This window comes from Narcine bancroftii, chromosome 9, assembly GCF_036971445.1.
Source record: "Narcine bancroftii isolate sNarBan1 chromosome 9, sNarBan1.hap1, whole genome shotgun sequence".
Taxonomy (NCBI): domain Eukaryota; kingdom Metazoa; phylum Chordata; class Chondrichthyes; order Torpediniformes; family Narcinidae; genus Narcine; species Narcine bancroftii.
Window position 1 is genome coordinate 13,571,029 of NC_091477.1, and position 13,836 is coordinate 13,584,864.

General features: G+C 41.0%; 1 long non-coding RNA gene across 3 annotated transcripts in view; it reads left to right on the plus strand.

Annotated features, from left to right (window-relative positions):
* Nucleotides 1-13,836, plus strand: part of LOC138743217 (uncharacterized) — a 1,573,181-nt gene that overhangs the window by 255,796 nt on the left and 1,303,549 nt on the right. The gene's annotated exons all lie outside the window — the stretch shown is intronic.

Sequence of the window (13,836 nt, forward strand, 5' to 3'; positions counted from 1 at the left end):
AACGGAATTAATGCAGGATTGGTATAAATGGTTAGCCAAAAGAAACAGCTTCCCATGGGCAGTGAGAATGCTGAAGGACCAACGGAACTGCTCATACTAACCATTTTAGTTATTCCTAAAACTATCTTTATTTATTTGTAGATCGGGATCCTTGTCCTGCATGCATTTTGTTTGTCCGCATGTGTGTTGTGTCTGGTTGTGTGTCTGTGTGTTTTGTACTGAGGACCAGAAAATGCTGTTTTGTCAGGTTGTTGTTGTACAATCAGATGACAATTAACTTAATTTAATGACTTAAAGAAGCTGAAAGTCTGCTGAAAGGAGAGGTGGCATCAGAAGCTGGAACACCAGTGTATTAAGGAGAAGAGGGGTGACCGGAAAGTAGAATTTAAAAAAAAAAGGAAACTCAGGACATCAATTAAATGTGCTGAATTTATGATTTACAACAGAATTACACCCTGGAGAGAATCTGCATGATATTAATTAAGGAGCGATTGGAATGAAATTAAATGGGGAAGTCGTGCATCCAAGTGAAATATGTACTATAATCTTCTCTATTTACTGCATGGAGAACAATCTGATCTCTTGCAATGGCAGGTTTAAACAAGCAAAGGTTTCATCAGCACATTTTGGTTAGCACTCGGTTGAGATGTGTTCACTGCTGGTGGTAACTGAGATGGGCAGTTGAAGATCAGCAGATACACGATGGGCCGAATGGTTCCACGACTGTCCTGTGGCATTCTGACTGGAGTGGTGCTCGGTTCTGATTTGTTTTCCAAGGAAACAAAATGCAGCACGCATTTTAGTTAAAACTTTGAATTATGAGGGCCACCTTGTAACCATTCCAATTAAAATAGAATGGAAAGACCAAGCTGTGAACACCAATGTACTGAAAAGATGCAAGATATAGTAGTGAAGTTGACTTAGTTCCATCATGGAGTTTCAGACAGCTGTTATTTTTTAAAAATCCCGTGCTGCCCCACAAATCCTCTTGTATAAATATCTTAATGTAGACTGTTAGTGACTCATTGCTCATCAACAGAAAAGCTCTACTCTCCATTTTGAACTTGTGATTACCTTGATAAAGAGGTCAGTATGCAGGGTCATTCTCCAGTTTACAATGTCTAGACACTGGAGAGCTTTGTTATTTCATATAAATACAGATTTATGGATGACGGTGAATGACTAAAAGGTTGTAATTTAATTGGACTGAGACAATGTTCCCATCCACGAGAGTGAAACTGGAGTGTTTTATGGCCATCATCTGATCTCATTCAATTAAATTGATAGCCTTTTACTTCATCATTTTTTTTCATCAAAATATAGTGGTAATGAAACAAAAGCCCTGCTAATTGCATCAGGTGAAGATTAAGGGGCTATTTTGATGTCCTCAGTGGAACACACCGTGAGGTGAATTAAAGGGAAGAACAACTGTTCTGAGACGTGGTTTATTCTTTGTGTTCTTTATTTAACTTAAAATGGTTCTACTGTGTCCCACAATACAAAGCTGTTATCTGACGTCATTCCCCCCACAATAAAACAAACAAAAATAAACAAAAAATACCATCAATGTAAGTCAGTGGCAACAGATAAATTACTAAGCGTGGTGCTTCTCAATCAATCATGGGCCATAGTCCTTCAAATGTAACGGAGGATGCTTCACGTGTTTAGATCTCCTCAGCGATGGAAGACTTGGAGGACTTTTTGACTTCTCAGGAGAACCCTTGATTACTTCCGGGGAAACTTTGGGTCTTACAGGAGGAAGTACCATTTCTAGGCTGAACCTAGAGATTGGGTAGCTACTGTTGGGACGTCCGGTGGTGGCTTATCGCTCTCCCGTGTACCCAAAGGTGAGGATATCTCTGGATCTGGTCACGGGGTCAGATCCAATTTGTCCTTGTTGGCATAAACCCACTCTGTATCTGGTGTGTCAGAGGTCATGCACTTCAGAAGTACACCCTGCTCCCAATTGGTCAATGTATCGTTTCCATATCATTTCTTATACCGGTACAGAATATAAAGATGCACTCATCTTATCCATGTTTCTTTATTCTCTTGATAATATCGCACCAATACGTGTTGTCCAACTACTAGAGTTCTGGTTGATTTACCAAGAGATGTGGATTGGTGGATACAAAGCCCCATGTTTGGTTGTACCACAGAGAGCATAGTTCTCAAGTGGCAGCCAAACATCAGTTCAGCTGGCAAGCATTTTGTTGCTGAGTGCAGGTTGTCCTTTACGATAATAAAAAAAATTGTGATGCTATGTTATGTTCGACTTCTGGGCCCTTATGGTTTTTTTTTAAAAGTCTGCATGAAGTGTTCTACTTCTTCATATGTCTTCAGATTAGATGATGCTGATAAGATGTGTCTTGGTTTTTTTTGCAGGAATTTGTTGAGAGCACCAGACATATCGTTGGAGACCATTTCTTTTGGCAAACCAAACGTTGCAAAAAAAAATCCATAGTCTTCAGTTGTTTTTATTTTCTGTTGTTGTTGTCTGCATTTGGGATACTACAGGGCATTACGATTGTGCATCCGCCACCATCAAGAAGTTTTCCCCCATAAATGGAGCAGCGAAATCAATGTGAATTTGGTGCCAGGGGAGTGAAGGCCATTTCCAGGGATTAGCTTCAGCTTGAGGTGCTTTAAGTTGCATTCTTGGCAAATGTGACATCTTCTCACAGTCTGTTCAATGGTCTTCAGACATGCATTCACTCTAGGGACTTCATTTGGACTAGCCCTGGATGATTGTCGTGCAGTTCAGCTAACATGATTGCTTGCCATTTCTTCAGAATGATTGTTTTCTTGTTCCCCACAATAAACAACCTGCTTCAATTGATATCTCATTGCATTACATGTAATAAGGTTTTAATTTGGGAACCTCTTAGCTTTGGGCCATCCATTTAACATGAAGTATAGGATTACCTCATTTCGTACCTCTTTACTGATTCGTTTTTGTGCTATAATTGGCAAATGTCGAAGTGGGTCTTGATTAATGGGTATGGTCTCTGCTGTCCAGCTAATCAATCCTTCTATTTGTTCTTTCTCTGGTAGAGGGAGGCATGCCAAAGCATCCACATGGCAGTTTTCTTTCCCTGGACTGTGTTTTAAATTGTGATCGTGTGCTGCGAGCTGCATTGCCCATCTTTGAATTCTTGTGGCCTCTAGTACCGGAATGCCTTTGTTCAGGCCCAAGATTAAACTCAGTGGCTTGTTGTCTGTCACTAAGATGAACTTTCTATCATATAGGTATTGAAATCTTTTGACAGCAAAAATTATGGCCAGTCCTTTCTTTTCCATTTGTACAAAATTCCATTCACAGGGTGTTAAGCAGCAAGAAACGCAAGCTACAGGTTGTTCTCCTTTTTCTGTGACCTGTGACAAACCCTCTGGTGATGCATCGACCTCCAGGGTCACTTCTTTGCCTGGGTCGTTGTGAATGAGAACATTATCTTTAGAGGTCAGCATTTTCTTCAGTCACTTGAAAGTTTTCTCTCTTACTGTAATCCAACACCATTTTTGATTCTTCTTTAGTAGTTGGTTAAGCGAATTGCACAATGTGGACATATAGGGGATGTGGTTTCGATGATGGTTCACCCAACCGAAGAACGACTGTAATTCCACTTAATTCGTGGGGTAAGGTGTCCTGCACATGGCTTTGGTACTTGCTGTGTTCATCCGGACTCCTTCATTGAAAATTGTTGCTGAGGTACCTTAAACGCACATTTATCTTGTTGTAGTCTGACCTTGGTTTCCTTCAGTCGGGTTAGTATTTTTTCCAGGATTGCCAAGTGCTCTGCGTTGTCACAACCAGTAATGATGATGTCATCTGGGTAACATCCCACATTTATTCCATGGAACAACTTATCCATTATCGATTGAAATATCACTGGTGCTGCTGTTATTCCGTATGACATTCCATTTAATGGTGGTAAGAAGTCTTCTGTTCTGGGAATTGGATGTTGGAGTACTTACTGAGCTGGATTAATGATGACCTTATAGTCACCACAATTTTGAATTTCATCATTGGGATGGCCCATTGGGATGGCCCCATTGGGATGGCCCATTGGAATGGCCCCATTGGGATGGCCCCATTGGGATGGCCCCATTGGGATGGCCCCATTGGGATGGCCCAATTGCTGTATTGCATTTTCTCAATGATTCCTTCATTTTTCTGTCTGTTGAGTTCAGCTTCGATTCCCTTCTTCATTGCAAAAGGAACCATTCTTGGTTTGAATGATTTGGGGTTGGTTTTGAGTGCAGTCTGGCCTGGACACCGTGGATTTTCCCTGAGGTCTTTTCCAAGTACTATATGATACTTTGGGAGCACTTGCTTCAGTTTTGATTTTGCTCTCGTTCAGTCTGTATATATTTATTTATGGTCCCAATGACCTTCCAATCCAATTGGATTCATGACGTTTTGTCCACGATGTAAAAGGGTAATCTTTTAGATGTCTGTCCCCCATATTTGACGTCTACCTTGCATTTTCCCAACACTTTGATTTTTCTCTCCAGTGACTGTTTTCAACACCATGTCAGACTGTCGCACCTTGAGATTGGATAATGTTTTTCTTTTAGCACTTTGACATTAGGAACACTGCGGCCCCAGCGTCCAGTCCCAACCAAACTTCTTAGTTGTAAATGGAATCAAGATTTCCGAATTGCAGTTTGTCTAATGATTAACATGCATTACTCCCATCGCCTTGTCCTCTTCAGAGACACTTGGGTCATTGACTGGACTTTTATTGGACCTTTCCTCTTCCTCCCTAAGGTTCCTCTCCTTGTCTGTGTTGTCTCTTGACTTTTGATCTCTCTTCTTGGGGTGATCCTCCTTTTGCTTATTTTCCCTTTTGGCATCTGGACTTAATGTGCCCCTCTTCGTAGCAGAGGTAACATTTGTCTTTCTTGAAGAAACTGTTATCTTACCTGTGATTACTTTTTACGCAGCGGAAACATTCTCAGCATTCCATTCTCTTCATTTGATGTTCCTGCTGCTCTCCTTGTATAGTACCCTGGTTGCAGTTGGATGTTTTGAAATTCAGTGATATTTCCTGTGCAGTGTCAATGTCTGATCATTTTTTTTTCCACTCAGTAATCATTGTTGAGCATTGACGTCAGCCAAACCAATGACCAGCATATTCTTTAAGGCTTCCTTTAAGAATATTTCAAGCTCACGTTTTTGATGACCTATGCAATTCAGCCATACATTGGGTCATGGGTTTGCCTAGTTTCTGCTTTCTAGTCCAAAACTGGTATTTTTCTACTGTCTTGGGGTCAGATATCTCCACTAGGGCCCACAAAGTGGTATACGGCATAGAATCTGGGCCTGCGGTCACCGCTAGGGATTTCATCAGCTTTATGTCCTGCTTCCCAATTGGCTTAGAAATGTTGCCTGTTTCTTTTTAAAATTGCCCTCAGTATCTATTATTCCTCGGGCAGGATGGAACAAACCGAATCTTTCAACATGCTCATCCTAGTTTTCTGATTCCTTGAACTCTTCAAAACATCCTTCTGCCAATTTGGCTTCTCCTTTGTTTTACTGTGAATGAGCTTCTGCACCTCAAGGTCCATTGTAGTTTCAGTTTAAAATCTTCAGTTCTCCCCCTTCGACATTTGGAATCTGGGATAACATTTATTTTCATCCTCATTGCCAATTTGTTGTATATTCCTCCCACTGTAGAACACACTCATGCAAGATGTGGTTTATCCTTTGTGTTCTTTATTTAATCTAAAATGGTTCTCCTGTGTCACACAATACAAAGCTGCTATCTGACATCACACACATGCGCGTTCCATAACAACAAACAATTTCAAGTCTAACCTAAAGATGTTGGGGCTTGTGTGAGCTCTGGAATTGGAATGTCTTGCATCAACTCCATGCGTGGCATTTCCATTGCAATTTTGTCTTCTGTGAGCATAACACCCTGTATTTGAGAAATTGGTGAATATGCATCTTTTGAAAGAGAATTGTCAAAATAAATATTGTGCACTTCGGCATCCTAGTGCTTTAATTAGTTAATTTTAGTGAATTCTTTTTTAATCATTGCAACATTGCCTCCACAAACTGACGTATGCCAACCCTGCCTGTGGCTGTTCAGAAACGTACATCTCATTGGAGCGGTTTGTCACTGTGCAGACTTTGCCCTTTCCCCTTTCACTCACTAAACAATATAAGACCTGCCAAACACTTTCCAGATAATGTCCTGCCAGAAAAGGGCATTTTAGTCATCAAGCGGCTGAAAGGAAACAAAGAGCATAATATTGATCACAAGGCTCTATTCTTGGCAAGGTTTACACATCTTGGGATCTGTTTCAAACTGACAACTCTGAATTGACGGGAAGAAACAAATAAACAACCAAATATTAATGCAACCATAAACTGTTTTATGCTTTGAAATAAATAACCTTCCATAATATCTAAATTGGGAATGTTGTGTCACCATTAAGACTGTGGAAAACAATTAAGTTGGATTTTTCTTCATTTTTTTTTCATCCATGCTCCTCATCCCCCAGTATCCCTGCTTTTTTTTTTAAAGTGACTGCTCCGATGGTTTATTGTTGATATTAAAGATTAAATCATGTATGTTACCTAGTAATCACCTGCACGTGCACACAGTGTCTTAAAAGGATTGCAGGAATGTCACAACACCACATGCACTCATGACATAATTGAACAAATTAGAACTGTAGAATTTCGAAAAAATCCAAATAGACTAAATCATCCTTTTGAAATGTTATCTCATTTTCTAACCACCTGATCTGCTGAATGTCTTCAGCATTTTGGATGTCGAGCATCTAGCATTTTGCTTTTATTTAAGAGCCAAACTATCTTGATAATGGTCACCAGGGTATTTCACATTCTTTGCTCTGTGATACAACATACCTCTTAGTTTTTATGTCACTTTAAAACATTTGCTCCCATCTACTTTTTTTTTCTGCACAAATACCTTTTTTACATTCCAGAATAAATGAGGCCTTGAAAACTCCACATTAATGTTGTGATGTTCAGCATGCGGACAGATACCCTACACATTAAATAAAAGAGCTGATTTTTGGGGGGGGGATTTTAGCAGCGTGCAGTTTAAAGCTTTATTTGGATGATCAAAACATCAGCTTCCTTGGAAATGTGCTGTTTTAATGTCAATTGAAATGTTTAGAGTCACATGGACAGAGAGAGACGAAGCTTAGTTTTGGGTGGTACATGGGCAACTAGTAAGTATATCATCGTACTCTGGCACCATGTTGGATCAAAAAAAATGTTCACTGTAAATGGTAATAAGTTTAATCGTGACAATGGTCACATTTAATTTTAACATAACAGGCAAATCAAAAATGAAATTTAAAACCCTCTTTGCTGATCCTTCAAACTGTTGATTTTGCTCATGCTTTCATTTCAATTGGACTATTTTTGGGAGGGTGTGTGGTTCACAGTCTCCTACTTAACCAGCAAGGAGCAGCTTTGTATATTTTTAGATGGTTCTTGATCATATGACCAGAGGGTAAATTATGCTCTCAGTACTTACATCTAATCAAATTAATACAGTATCTATTCCTTCAAGGGAACAAAGATTTTCTATTTTGCCTAAGTCACTTACCTGAATAAGATTCCTTGTCCTAATCTATTCCATCATTTTCTTCACCTGAACTTTGAGTCACGATGTCTCTTTTCATCTTGTCTTGTGGCCTTCACAATCACTTCAATCAATTTTCATTGTACATGATATCAGCTCAGAAAGTACTAAACTTTTTCTGGAGACATGATGGAGAACCATCGATCAGTTCACTGACTTCTGCAGCTGACTTTGAGAACACACATGGGACACTTCTTGCCCCACTGTTGGATCCATCATTAAATCCAGGGGCAGCACTGATGACCTGAGCTTCAAACCCAGATGTGTTCTGCATCTGGCTGATGAACAGCAAGTTGGCTAAAGCTAGGGTATTGCCCCATTTTTGGAAGTAATCTTGTTGGAAAAGTTAAGAGAGCACAACTGTGTTTTTGTTCGTCTAATCTGAATGTTGTAAATTGATTTAGATGACAGAAATATATTCATTTGGGGAAAAAATGTTATTTAAATCCTCTTGCTCTCAAAAAATGTCTCTAATAACAGTCATTTAAAATATGCTTTATTGCCTTTGGCATCTGTGAGCTGCCAAGAGTCATGGTTAGCGTATTATTGAGTATAATGCTACTACAGCGCAAGGTTTGAATTCTGTGCAGTCTGGAAGGAGTTTGTGCTTTCTCCCTATGACCTGTGTGGGTTTTCTCCAGGTGCTCACTACGAACCTTTATTGTCAGAGAGCAAGATGGTTCAACTGGAGCAGGTTGGGAGAGAATCTTTGTCTTATGGATGTTGGGTGCGAGAATCACCTTCTCCTGAGTTTCAACATTGATAGCTTCAGATTTTCATAAATGCCTCTGAGTGTGTGCTAATACAATCATCTGCCTGCTGCAGGGGTAGCCAACCTTTTAATTTTTAATCTTTAATTTAGACATACAGCATGGTAACAGGCCATTTCAGGCCATGTGTACGTACCAGGAGAGTAGGTTAATTGAGTGCCATGGACACTTAGGCTGAAATGGCCTGTTACTGTGCTGTACGTCTAAATGAAAAATTAAAAGGTTGGCTCCTCCTGGCCTAATGGTTGCTGAGGTTTGAGTAACTTTGATTCTAGAGTATTTTTGATGAGATTAAACAGTTTCCTGTTGGCTCTGAAGAACTGCTCCAATCTTGTAGAAAATATGATGGAGGTGAGATGCAATTTTGCAGCAAGGAATTTGGAGAAGTGACACAGCTATGGATGATATCAGCCATGCCCAACACCAATCTTGGGAATAGATATTCAATTCCAACCTCTGCTAAGGGAAGAGATTATAGACCAGGTAGATTAAGTGAGTCAATGATGATCCAAATCGACAAAGAAATGTATCATTCTCACTGAGTACAAGAGTGAGGAAGTTGTATTGCAGTTATCTGGAGATTTGGTGAGACTACACTTGGAGTATTGTGAAAACACAATGCTGCAGGAACTCAGCAAGTCAAACCGTGTGCTCTGTACAGCAGATACATAACTAATGTTTTGGGCTTGAGCCCTTCATCAAGATCTGTGAATGGAGAGGGAAGGGAATGGAGAGCTAGAGGAAAGAAGACAAAGGGAAGGAGAAAAGACGGAGAACAGAGTAGGTTAGCAGAAACCAGAGATGTTGACATTAATGCCATCTGTTTGAGAGTGCCCAGAAAGAAAGTTAAGTGTTGCTTCTCCAATTTATGGGTGGTCTTGGTCAGACAGTACATGAGACCATGGAGAGACATGTCAGCATGGGAGTGGGGTGTGGTATTGAAGGTGTTGGCAACTGGGAGATCCCTGTCATGGATACATACAGGGAAAAGATGGTCAGTGAAGTGATCTCTCAGACTGTGTCCAATATCTCTGCCGTAGAGAAGCCCACAGTGGAAGCACTCTGATTGCTCCATTACGGAAAGGATGGAGAGGCTTTTGAAAGGGTATAAAAGAGATTTACCAAAATGCTAGATGGATTAGAGAGTATGAGCTCCAAGGAAAGTTTGAATACACTTAAATCGTCACTGGATCATCATGTTGTTGTCTCTTGAGCTGAGGAAAGAGTCATGAAATATTTCCTTAGATTTGTTGTGTTTCAAATTAGAATCTTGACACCGTCCTCAATAAAGCATTGCACCAGAATTGCATCCATCTGCCAACCTCCACAACCATTCTGTCTACAGTAACTGGAATATATCAGTTACTCACCATTGTTGCTCAACCTCCACACCTCTAAGAAGGACCAGGGCAATAATGATCTGTAGCTCTTCCTCAACATCTCACCATTCTCATTTAGAAATGTATTAATATTTACTGCATGAAATTCTGCAACTTCTTACCTCACGGCACCAAGAAAGTGTTCAAGAAGGAGACTCGCCATCATTTTCAGAAGGGGACAGACACATTGTTGATTACAAATGGAAAGTAGAAAATTGACACCATGAGATACATGTTTATATGACTTCCAAGTCCAGCATTTATTTTCCATTCCTTGCCATTGTTTGTGTTAACCATGTTATGCTCATCTGACCAGAGTTGAATAGTGGTACTCCAGCATTAGAGAAGTTATTTGCATTGTCCTAGGGATGAATTGTGGGCCACAAGCAAAATAATGAATGGAACTGAGTTTAGACTCCATTTGAACTGAAGTACAAGATGCTGAAATTTAAGTCGTGCAAATTGAAGAGAAATACGAACAGAGTCAAAGACTCCTGAAATCCTTTTGAAACTAGTGATGTGTGCTGCATTAGCAGGTAAGATGATGTTTAATGTCCTCAGGCACTGCTTTGAAACATATTGTTGAAAGTGACAGATGCAATTTAGGTTATTTTTACCGAGGATAATTCTGTTTAAATCGTGAACTTGATTGTCACCAATAAATTTTAGGCTTTTTTTTCCCCCAGGAGATCAAATTAATAATGTGCACCACAATTTCCTGCAGCTACTTAAAAAAAAAGTATCTTTCTTTGTAACATTGTGCTTGCCAAATCTTCTGTTCGTGTGAGTGTGGCTGGCATGGGATGTCAATGGGATTTCTATAGACAGGCACCTTCAAGTACGACTCATTTATAGAATTTTGGCTGGGTTTATTGCAAAGTTAGTGTAAATGTGCTTAAAGTCAACTGAATGAAATCTCTTAATAAAACATCATTTGCAAAATCTGAGCCGGAATTTCAAGGGATCTATGTCGCTCAGTGTCCATATGCTTAATGTCTACATAGCTAAATCCCATTTTTATTATGCTGTTTATGCATTTATCAGGCATTTATTGACCAGGTGTTCGTTCCTGAATGGCACTAGCTATCACCTGTCCTTTTGTACCCACACAGTTTAATTTACAGGAGTTGGCAGTTCAAACTTGTGGCTGACCTTTATGAACTTTCCCATAAAGACGGAATGATTTCTGTAATGAGATCTTTTATTTTTCCAATTCCAGTCACTGTCAGACCACAATATAATGGAATCTCTGGCTTCCTCCAGTTATGAGAGGGCACTAAGTTTTCCAAGCAGCCCAATGACATTGAAAGATTCTGATCGACAGCATACCAGAAAGAAGCACAGATTTTGATTAACTTTTTAAAACATGCAGAACACAGACTGAAGATTTAAACATCCACATATGATGAAAGTAAAGATGATTTTTCTTTTGTAAAACCAATATACTTGAATTCTGTATTTTTGATGTGAAGGAGTTTTAAAAAAAAGATGCAACATTATTTTTGTATAACAAGGTGAATGTATTAGGACTGAAAATTCTCCAAGAAATTCATTTGGAGATCATGGGACAAAGTGATTATGAGACTTTGTTGGTGTATACTTGGGTACAATGCACAAATGCATCAAAATGATGACTTGCTGCAGCCATATAGATATGAAATTGAGTTTTGTGTGCCCGATGGAGATGTTGGGGGCTGGTAGTCATGGTGGGGAGCTGGCTGATGGAGGACCTCAGTTTTCTTCAGGCTGACTTCCAGGCCAAACATTTTGGCAGTTTCCGCAAAGCAGGACGTCAAGCACTGAAGAGCTGGCTCTGAATGGGCAACTAAAGCGGCATCGTCTGCAAAGTGTAGTTCACGGACAAGTTTCTCTTGTGTCTTGGTGTGAGCTTGCAGGCGCCTCAGATTGAAGAGACTGCCATCCGTGCAGTACCGGATGTAAACAGCGTCTTCATTGTTGGGGTCTTTCATGGCTTGGTTCAGCATCATGCTGAAGAAGATTGAAAAGAGGGTTGGTGCGAGAACACAGCCTTGCTTCACGCCATTGTTAATGGAGAAGGGTTCAGAGAGCTCATTGCTGTATCTGACCCGACCTTGTTGGTTTTCGTGCAGTTGGACAATCATGTTGAGGAACTTTGGGGGACATCCGATGCGCTCTAGTATTTGCCAAAGCCCTTTCCAGCTCACGGTGTCGAAGGCTTTGGTGAGGTCAACAAAGGTGATGTAGAGTCCTTTGTTTTGTTCTCTGCACTTTTCTTGGAGCTGTCTGAGGGCAAAGACCATGTCAGTAGTTCCTCTGTTTGCGCGAAAGCCGCACTGTGATTCTGGGAAAATATTCTCGGCGACACTAGGTATTATTCTATTTAGTAGAATCCTAGCGAAGATTTTGCCTGCAATGGAGAGCAACGTGATTTACCTATCTCGGCTGCACCATTTCATCAGATGCAAGGATTGACAATGAGATAGACAACAGACTTGCCAAGGCAAATAGCGCCTTTGGAAGACTACACAAAAGAGTCTGGAAAAACAACCAACTGAAAAACCTCACAAAGAAAAGCGTATACAGAGCCGTTGTCATACCCACACTCCTGTTCGGCTCCGAATCATGGGTCCTCTACCGGCATCACCTACGGCTCCTAGAACGCTTCCACCAGCGTTGTCTCCACTCCATCCTCAAAATCCATTGGAGCGCTTTCATCCCTAACGTCGAAGTACTTGAGATGGCAGAGGTCAACCGCATTGAGTCCACGCTGCTGAAGATCCAGCTGAGCTGGATGGGTCACGTCTCCAGAATGGAGGACCATTGCCTTCCCAAGATCGTGTTATATGGCGAGCTCTCCAGTGGCCACCGTGACAGAGGTGCACCAAAGAAAAGGTACAAGGACTGCCTAAAGAAATCTCTTTGTGCCTGCCACATTGACCACCGCCAGTGGGCTGATATCGCCTCAAACTGTGCATCTTGGCGCCTCACAGTTTGGCGGGCAGCAACCTCCTTTGAAGAAGACCGCAGAGCCCACCTCACTGACAAAAGGCAAAGGAGGAAAAACCCAACACCCAACCCCAACCAACCAATTTTCCCCTGCAGCCGCTGCAACCGTGTCTGCCTGTCCCGCATCGGACTTGTCAGCCACAAACGAGCCTGCAGCTGACGTGGACTTTTACCCCCTCCATAAATCTTCGTCCGCGAAGCCAAGCCAAAGAAAGATAGATATGAAATATATACCATCTACAATAACTACAAATTATCATTCAATGTTGTGAATCAGGGAAAAAAACAGGTAAGGTTAGATAAATATGCATTTGAAAATAATGTGATGTTTCAATAGCGCAGACAGATGCTGGTGGTCCCAGGGCAGTGTACTGAGTGGACTATTGTGGGAAGATTACAAACCTGGTAGCTGTTTGGGGGGGGGGGGGGTGAAGTGGATGGAGGAAACTGTTCTTTCACCAATAGGTGATGGTCTTCAGGTTCCTGTAACTTCTGCCTGAAGGTTGCAGCAAGATAATGTGGATCCTTAATGATGTTGGCTGCTGCCTTGAGGCAGTGCCTCACTGAAGTGGAGAAACATACTAAAGTTTTACCACTTTCTGCAACCTTCTACATTGCAGGGCACTCAAATTTCCAAACCAGGCATTGATGCAACCAGTCCAAAATATGCCTGCAGTAGACTTCTTAAAATGTTAAGGTATTGGTGTGCTTTCTTCCTGTTTGCCTTGATATTCTGGCTTCAGGAAAGATCCTCGACATGTGGACTCTCAGGAACATGAAGGTACTAGCCCTCCACTGTGGTCCAGTCAATGCAGACAGGTTCGTGATCCCTCTTCATCCCCTTACCAAAGTCCACAATAATGTCCTTGGTCTTGCTGATGTTAAGAGCAAGATTGTTGTTCTGGCACCACCCAACCAGATTCTCGATCTTCTCCCTTAATTCTGACCTTTTTGCCTGTTATTCAACCAACAACTGTGGTGTCATCTTCAAATTTCTCGATTGTGTTGGAGGTGAACTTGGCTACTTAATCATGGGTGAAGGAATGTACCAGTGGAATAGGTCCAGTG